A 10,206-nucleotide genomic window follows, 5' to 3' on the forward strand; every position below is an offset into this window, starting at 1 on the left:
GGTGGCGCTGTCCTCCACTATACTGCTATTATATAGAACCTTCCAATAGATGGCGCTGTCCTCCACTATACTGCTATTACATAGAACCTTCCAATAGGTGGCGCTGTCCTCCACTATACTGCTATTACATAGAACATTCCAATAGGTGGCGCTGTTCTCCACTGTACTGCTATTACATAGAACCTTCCAATAGGTGGCGCTGTTCTCCACTATACTGCTATTACATAGAACCTTCCAATAGGTGGCGCTGTTCTCACCTATACTGCTATTACATAGAACTTTCCAATAGGTGGCGCTGTCCTCCACTATACTGCTATTACATAGAACATTCCAATAGGTGGCGCTGTCCTCCACTATACTGCTATTACATAGAACCTTCCAATAGGTGGCGCTGTCCTCCACTATACTGCTATTACATAGAACCTTCCAATAGGTGGCGCTGTCCTCCACTATACTGCTATTACATAGAACCTTCCAATAGGTGGCGCTGTTCTCCACTGTACTGCTATTACATAGAACCTTCCAATAGGTGGCGCTGTCCTCCACTATACTGCTATTACATAGAACATTCCAATAGGTGGCGCTGTCCTCCACTATACTGCTATTACATAGAACCTTCCAATAGGTGGCGCTGTCCTCCACTATACTGCTATTACATAGAACCTTCCAATAGGTGGCGCTGTCCTCCACTATACTGCTATTACATAGAACATTCCAATAGGTGGCGCTGTTCTCCACTGTACTGCTATTACATAGAACCTTCCAATAGGTGTCGCTGTTCTCCACTATACTGCTATTACATAGAACCTTCCAATAGGTGGCGCTATCCTCCACTATACTGCTATTACATAGAATATTCCAATAGGTGGCGCTGTCCTCCACTATACTGCTATTACATAGAACCTTCCAATAGGTGGCGCTGTCCTCCACTATACAGCTATTACATAGAACCTTCCAATAGGTGGCGCTATCCTCCACTATACTGCTATTACATAGAATATTCCAATAGGTGGCGCTGTCCTCCACTATACTGCTATTACATAGAACCTTCCAATAGGTGGCGCTGTCCTCCACTATACTGCTATTACATAGAACCTTCCAATAGGTGGCGCTGTTCTCCACTATACTGCTATTACATAGAACCTTCCAATAGGTGGTGCTGTCCTCCACTATAATGCTATTACATAGAACATTCCAATAGGTGGCGCTGTCCTCCACTATACTGCTATTACATAGAACCTTCCAATAGGTGGCGCTGTCCTCCACAATAGTGCTATTACATAGAACCTTCCAATAGGTGGCGCTGTCCTCCACTATACTGCTATTACATAGAACCTTCCAATAGGTGGCGCTGTCCTCCACTATACTGCTATTACATAGAACATTCCAATAGGTGGCGCTGTCCTCCACTATACTGCTATTACATAGAACATTCCAATAGGTGGCGCTGTTCTCCACTATACTGCTATTACATAGAACCTTCCAATAGGTGGCGCTATCCTCCACTATACTGCTATTACATAGAATATTCCAATAGGTGGCACTGTCCTCCACTATACTGCTATTACATAGAACCTTCCAATAGGTGGCGCTGTTCTCCACTATACTGCTATTACATAGAACCTTCCAATAGGTGGCGCTGTCCTCCACTATACTGCTATTACATAGAACTTTCCAATAGGTGGCGCTGTTCTCCACTATACTGCTATTACATAGAACCTTCCAATAGGTGGCGCTGTCCTCCACTATACTGCTATTACATAGAACATTCCAATAGGTGGCGCTGTCCTCCACTATACTGCTATTACATAGAACCTTCCAATAGGTGGCGCTGTCCTACACTATACTGCTATTACATAGAACATTCCAATAGGTGGCGCTGTCCTCCACTATAATGCTATTACATAGAACCTTCCAATAGGTGGCGCTGTCCTCCACTATACTGCTATTACATAGAACATTCCAATAGGTGGCGCTGTCCTCCACTATACTGCTATTATTTAGAACCTTCCAATAGATGGCGCTGTCCTCCACTATACTGCTATTACATAGAACCTTCCAATAGGTGGCGCTGTCCTCCACTATACTGCTATTACATAGAACATTCCAATAGGTGGCGCTGTTTTCCACTGTACTGCTATTACATAGAACCTTCCAATAGGTGGCGCTGTTCTCCACTATACTGCTATTACATAGAACCTTCCAATAGGTGGCGCTATCCTTCACTATACTGCTATTACATAGAATTTTCCAATAGGTGGCGCTGTCCTCCACTATACTGCTATTACATAGAACCTTCCAATAGGTGGCGCTGTCCTCCACTATACTGCTATTACATAGAACTTTCCAATAGGTGGCGCTGTTCTCCACTATACTGCTATTACATAGAACCTTCCAATAGGTGGCGCTGTCCTCCACTATACTGCTATTACATAGAACATTCCAATAGGTGGCGCTGTCCTCCACTATACTGCTATTACATAGAACATTCCAATAGGTGGCGCTGTTCTCCACTGTACTGCTATTACATAGAACCTTCCAATAGTTGGCGCTGTTCTCCACTATACTGCTATTACATAGAATTTTCCAATAGGTGGCGTTGTTCTCCACTATACTGCTATTACATAGAACATTCCAATAGGTGGCGCTATCCTCCACTATACTGCTATTACATAGAATATTCCAATAGGTGGCGCTGTCCTCCACTATACTGCTATTACATAGAACCTTCCAATAGGTGGCGCTGTCCTCCACTATACTGCTATTACATAGAACTTTCCAATAGGTGGCGCTGTCCTCCACTATACTGCTATTACATAGAACCTTCCAATAGGTGGCGCTGTCCTCCACTATACTGCTATTACATAGAACCTTCCAATAGGTGGCGCTGTCCTCCACTATACTGCTATTACATAGAACCTTCCAATAGGTGGCGCTGTCCTCCACTATACTGCTATTACATAGAATCTTCCAATAGGTGGCGCTGTCCTCCACTATACTGCTATTACATAGAACATTCCAATAGGTGGCGCTGTCCTCCACTATACTGCTATTACATAGAACCTTCCAATAGGTGGCGCTGTCCTCCACTATACTGCTATTACATAGAACCTTCCAATAGGTGGCGCTGTTCTCCACTATACTGCTATTACATAGAACCTTCCAATAGGTGGCGCTGTCCTCCACTATACTGCTATTACATAGAACATTCCAATAGGTGGCGCTGTCCTCCTCTATACAGCTATTACATAGAACATTCCAATAGGTGGCGCTGTTCTCCACTGTACTGCTATTACATAGAACCTTCCAATAGGTGGCGCTGTCCTCCACTATACTGCTATTACATAGAACATTCCAATAGGTGGCGCTGTTCTCCACTGTACTGCTATTACATAGAACCTTCCAATAGGTGGCGCTGTTCTCCACTATTTTGCTATTACATAGAACCTTCCAACAGGTGGCGCTGTCCTCCACTATACTGCTATTACATAGAAACTTCCAATAGGTGGCGCTGTCCTCCACTATACTGCTATTACATAGAACCTTCCAATAGGTGGCGCTGTATTCCACTATTCTGCTATTACATAGAACCTTCCAATAGGTGGCGCTGTCCTCCACTATACTGCTATTACATAGAACATTCCAATAGGTGGCGCTGTCCTCCACTATAATGCTATTACGTAGAACCTTCCAATAGGTGGCGCTGTCCTCCGCTATACTGCTATTACATAGAACATTCCAATAGGTGGCGCTGTCCTCCACTATACTGCTATTATTTAGAACCTTCCAATAGATGGCGCTGTCCTCCACTATACTGCTATTACATAGAACCTTCCAATAGGTGGCGCTGTCCTCCACTATACTGCTATTACATAGAACATTCCAATAGGTGGCGCTGTTCTCCACTGTACTGCTATTACATAGAACCTTCCAATAGGTGGCGCTGTTCTCCACTATACTGCTATTACATAGAACCTTCCAATAGGTGGCGCTATCCTTCACTATACTGCTATTACATAGAATATTCCAATAGGTGGCGCTGTCCTCCACTATACTGCTATTACATAGAACCTTCCAATAGGTGGCGCTGTCCTCCACTATACTGCTATTACATAGAACTTTCCAATAGGTGGCGCTGTTCTCCACTATACTGCTATTACATAGAACCTTCCAATAGGTGGCGCTGTCCTCCACTATACTGCTATTACATAGAACCTTCCAATAGGTGGCGCTGTCCTCCACTGTACTGCTATTACATAGAATCTTCCAATAGGTGGCGCTGTCCTCCACTATACTGCTATTACATAGAACATTCCAACAGGTGGCGCTGTCCCCCACTATACTGCTATTACATAGAATATTCCAATAGGTGGCGCTGTCCTCCACTATACTGCTATTACATAGAACCTTCCAATAGGTGGCGCTGTCCTCCACTATACTGCTATTACATAGAACCTTCCAATAGGTGGCGCTGTCCTCCACTATACTGCTATTACATAGAACCTTCCAATAGGTGGCGCTGTCCTCCACTGTACTGCTATTACATAGAATCTTCCAATAGGTGGCGCTGTCCTCCACTATACTGCTATTACATAGAACATTCCAACAGGTGGCGCTGTCCTCCACTATACTGCTATTACATAGAATATTCCAATAGGTGGCGCTGTCCTCCACTATACTGCTATTACATAGAACCTTCCAATAGGTGGCGCTGTCCTCCACTATACTGCTATTACATAGAACCTTCCAATAGGTGGCGCTGTCCTCCACTATACTGCTATTACATAGAAACTTCCAATAGGTGGCGCTGTTCTACACTGTACTGCTATTACATAGAACCTTCCAATAGGTGGCGCTGTCCTCCACAATACTGCTATTACATAGAACCTTCCAATAGGTGGCGCTATCCTCCACTATACTGCTATTACATAGAATATTCCAATAGGTGGCGCTGTCCTCCACTATACTGCTATTACATAGAACCTTCCAATAGGTGGCGCTGTCCTCCACTATACTGCTATTACATAGAACATTCCAATAGGTGGCGCTGTCCTCCACTATACTGCTATTACATAGAACATTCCAATAGGTGGCGCTGTCCTCCACTATACTGCTATTACATAGAACCTTCCAATAGGTGGTGCTGTCCTCCACTATACTGCTATTACATAGAACCTTCCAATAGGTGGCGCTGTCCTCCACTATACTGCTATTACATAGAACATTCCAATAGGTGGCGCTGTCCTCCACAATACTGCTATTACATAGAACCTTCCAATAGGTGGCGCTGTCCTCCACTATACTGCTATTACATAGAACCTTCCAATAGGTGGCGCTGTCCTCCACTATACTGCTATTACATAGAACTTTCCAATAGGTGGCGCTGTCCTCCACTATACTGCTATTACATAGAACATTCCAATAGGTGGCGCTGTTCTCCACTATACTGCTATTACATAGAACCTTCCAATAGGTGGCGCTGTCCTCCACTATACTGCTATTACATAGAACCTTCCAATAGGTGGCGCTGTTCTCACCTTTACTGCTATTACATAGAACCTTCCAATAGGTGGCGCTGTCCTCCACTATACTGCAATTACATAGAACTTTCCAATAGGTGGCGCTGTCCTCCACTATACTGCTATTACATAGAACCTTCCAATAGGTGGCGCTGTCCTCCACTATACTGCTATTACATAGAACCTTCCAATAGGTGGCGCTGTCCTCCACTATACTGCTATTACATAGAACCTTCCAATAGGTGGCGCTGTTCTCCACTATACTGCTATTACATAGAACCTTCCAATAGGTGGCGCTGTCCTCCACTATACTGCTATTACATAGAACATTCCAATAGGTGGCGCTGTCCTCCACTATACTGCTATTACATAGAACCTTCCAATAGGTGGCGCTGTCGTCCACAATACTGCTATTACATAGAACCTTCCAATAGGTGGCGCTGTCCTCCACTATACTGCTATTACATAGAACATTCCAATAGGTGGCGCTGTCCTCCACTATACTGCTATTACATAGAACCTTCCAATAGGTGGCGATGTCCTCCACTATACTGCTATTACATAGAACCTTCCAATAGGTGGCGCTTTCCTCCACTATACAGCTATTACATAGAACATTCCAATAGGTGGCGCTGTTCTCCACTGTACTGCTATTACATAGAACCTTTCAATAGGTGGCGCTGTCCTCCACTATACTGCTATTACATAGAACCTTCCAATAGGTGGCGCTATCCTCCACTATACTGCTATTACATAGAATATTCCAATAGGTGGCGCTGTCCTCCACTATACTGCTATTACATAGAACCTTCCAATAAGTGGCGCTGTCCTCCACTATACTGCTATTACATAGAACCTTTCAATAGGTGGCGCTGTCCTCCACTATACTGCTATTACATAGAACCTTCCAATAGGTGGCGCTGTCCTCCACTATACTGCTATTACATAGAACATTCCAATAGGTGGCGCAGTCCTCCACTATAATGCTATTACATAGAACCTTCCAATAGGTGGCGCTGTCCTCCACTATACTGCTATTACATAGAACATTCCAATAGGTGGCGCTGTCCTCCACTATACTGCTATTATTTAGAACCTTCCAATAGATGGCGCTGTCCTCCACTATACTGCTATTACATAGAACATTCCAATAGATGGCGCTGTTCTCCACTATACTGCTATTACATAGAACATTCCAATAGGTGGCGCTGTTCTCCACTGTACTGCTATTACATAGAACCTTCCAATAGGTGGCGCTGTTCTCCACTATACTGCTATTACATAGAACCTTCCAATAGGTGGCGCTATCCTCCACTATACTGCTATTACATAGAATATTCCAATAGGTGGCACTGTCCTCCACTATACTGCTATTACATAGAACCTTCCAATAGGTGGCGCTGTTCTCCACTATACTTCTATTACATAGAACCTTCCAATAGGTGGCGCTGTCCTCCACTATACTGCTATTACATAGAACATTCCAATAGGTGGCGCTGTCCTCCACTATAATGCTATAACACAGAACCTTCCAATAGGTGGCGCTGTCCTCCACTATACTGCTATTACATAGAACATTCCAATAGGTGGCGCTGTCCTCCACTATACAGCTATTATATAGAACCTTCCAATAGATGGCGCTGTCCTCCACTATACTGCTATTACATAGAACGTTCCAATAGGTGGCGCTGTCCTCCACTATACTGCTATTACATAGAACATTCCAATAGGTGGCGCTGTTCTCCACTGTACTGCTATTACATAGAACCTTCCAATAGGTGGCGCTGTCCTCCACTATACGCTATTACATAGAACCTTCCAATAGGTGGCGCTGTCCTCCACTATACTGCTATTACATAGAACATTCCAATAGGTGGCGCTGTCCTCCACTATACAGCTATTACATAGAACCTTCCAATAGGTGGCGCTGTCCTCCACAATACTGCTATTACATAGAACCTTCCAATAGGTGGCGCTGTTCTCCACTATACTGCTATTACATAGAACCTTCCAATAGGTGGCGCTGTCCTCCACTATACTGCTATTACATAGAACATTCCAATAGGTGGCGCTGTCCTCCACTATACTGCTATTACATAGAACCTTCCAATAGGTGGCGCTGTCCTCCACAATACTGCTATTACATAGAACCTTCCAATAGGTGGCGCTGTCCTCCACTATACTGCTATTACATAGAACCTTCCAAAAGGTGGCGCTGTCCTCCACTATACTGCTATTACATAGAACATTCCAATAGGTGGCGCTGTCCTCCACAATACTGCTATTACATAGAACCTTCCAATAGGTGGCGCTGTCCTCCACTATACAGCTATTACATAGAACATTCCAATAGGTGGCGCTGTTCTCCACTGTACTGCTATTACATAGAACCTTTCAATAGATGGCGCTGTTCTCCACTATACTGCTATTACATAGAACCTTCCAATAGGTGGCGCTATCCTTCACTATACTGCTATTACATAGAATATTCCAATAGGTGGCGCTGTCCAACACTATACTGCTATTACATAGAACCTTCCAATAGGTGGCGCTGTCCTCCACTATACTGCTATTACATAGAACCTTCCAATAGGTGGCGCTGTTCTCCACTATACGGCTATTACATAGAACCTTCCAATAGGTGGCACTGTCCTCCACTATACTGCTATTACATAGAACATTCCAATAGGTGGCGCTGTCCTCCACTATACTGCTATTACATAGAACCTTCCAATAGGTGGCGCTGTCCTCCACTTTACGCTATTACATAGAACCTTCCAATAGGTGGCGCTGTCCTCCACTATGCTGCTATTACATAGAATATTCCAATAGGTGGCGCTGTCCTCCACTATAATGCTATTACATAGAACCTTCCAATAGGTGGCGCTGTCCTCCACTATACTGCTATTACATAGAACATTCCAATAGGTGGCGCTGTCCTCCACTATACAGCTATTATATAGAACCTTCCAATAGATGGCGCTGTCCTCCACTATACTGCTATTACATAGAACTTTCCAATAGGTGGCGCTGTCCTCCACTATACTGCTATTACATAGAACCTTCCAATAGGTGGCGCTGTCCTCCACTATACTGCTATTACATAGAACCTTCCAATAGGTGGCGCTGTTCTCCACTGTACTGCTATTACATAGAATCTTCCAATAGGTGGTGCTGTCCTCCACTATACTGCTATTACATAGAACATTCCAATAGGTGGCGCTGTTCTCCACTATACTGCTATTACATAGAACCTTCCAATAGGTGGCGCTGTCCTCCACTATACTGCTATTACATAGAACCTTCCAATAGGTGGCGCTGTTCTCACCTTTACTGCTATTACATAGAACCTTCCAATAGGTGGCGCTGTCCTCCACTATACTGCTATTACATAGAACCTTCAAATAGGTGGTGCTGTCCTCCACTATACTGCTATTACATAGAACCTTCCAATAGGTGGCGCTGTCCTCCACTATACTGCTATTACATAGAACTTTCCAATAGGTGGCGCTGTTCTCCACTATACTGCTATTACATAGAACCTTAAAATAGGTGGCGCTGTCCTCCACAATACTGCTATTACATAGAACCTTCCAATAGGTGGCGCTGTCCTCCACTATACTGCTATTACATAGAACATTCCAATAGGTGGCGCTGTCCTCCACTATACTGCTATTACATAGAACCTTCCAATAGGTGGCGCTGTCCTCCACTATACTGCTATTACATAGAACCTTCCAATAGGTGGCGCTGTCCTCCACTATACAGCTATTACATAGAACATTCCAATAGGTGGCGCTGTTCTCCACTGTACTGCTATTACATAGAACCTTTCAATAGATGGCGCTGTTCTCCACTATACTGCTATTACATAGAACCTTCCAATAGGTGGCGCTATCCTTCACTATACTGCTATTACATAGAATATTCCAATAGGTGGCGCTGTCCAACACTATACTGCTATTACATAGAACCTTCCAATAGGTGGCGCTGTCCTCCACTATACTGCTATTACATAGAACCTTCCAATAGGTGGCGCTGTTCTCCACTATACGGCTATTACATAGAACCTTCCAATAGGTGGCACTGTCCTCCACTATACTGCTATTACATAGAACATTCCAATAGGTGGCGCTGTCCTCCACTATACTGCTATTACATAGAACCTTCCAATAGGTGGCGCTGTCCTCCACTTTACGCTATTACATAGAACCTTCCAATAGGTGGCGCTGTCCTCCACTATGCTGCTATTACATAGAATATTCCAATAGGTGGCGCTGTCCTCCACTATAATGCTATTACATAGAACCTTCCAATAGGTGGCGCTGTCCTCCACTATACTGCTATTACATAGAACATTCCAATAGGTGGCGCTGTCCTCCACTATACAGCTATTATATAGAACCTTCCAATAGATGGCGCTGTCCTCCACTATACTGCTATTACATAGAACTTTCCAATAGGTGGCGCTGTCCTCCACTATACTGCTATTACATAGAACCTTCCAATAGGTGGCGCTGTCCTCCACTATACTGCTATTACATAGAACCTTCCAATAGGTGGCGCTGTTCTCCACTGTACTGCTATTACATAGAATCTTCCAATAGGTGGTGCTGTCCTCCACTATACTGCTATTACATAGAACATTCCAATAGGTGGCGCTGTTCTCCACTATACTGCTATTACA

Source organism: Rhinoderma darwinii, unplaced genomic scaffold, assembly GCF_050947455.1.
Source record: "Rhinoderma darwinii isolate aRhiDar2 unplaced genomic scaffold, aRhiDar2.hap1 Scaffold_692, whole genome shotgun sequence".
NCBI lineage: Eukaryota > Metazoa > Chordata > Amphibia > Anura > Rhinodermatidae > Rhinoderma > Rhinoderma darwinii.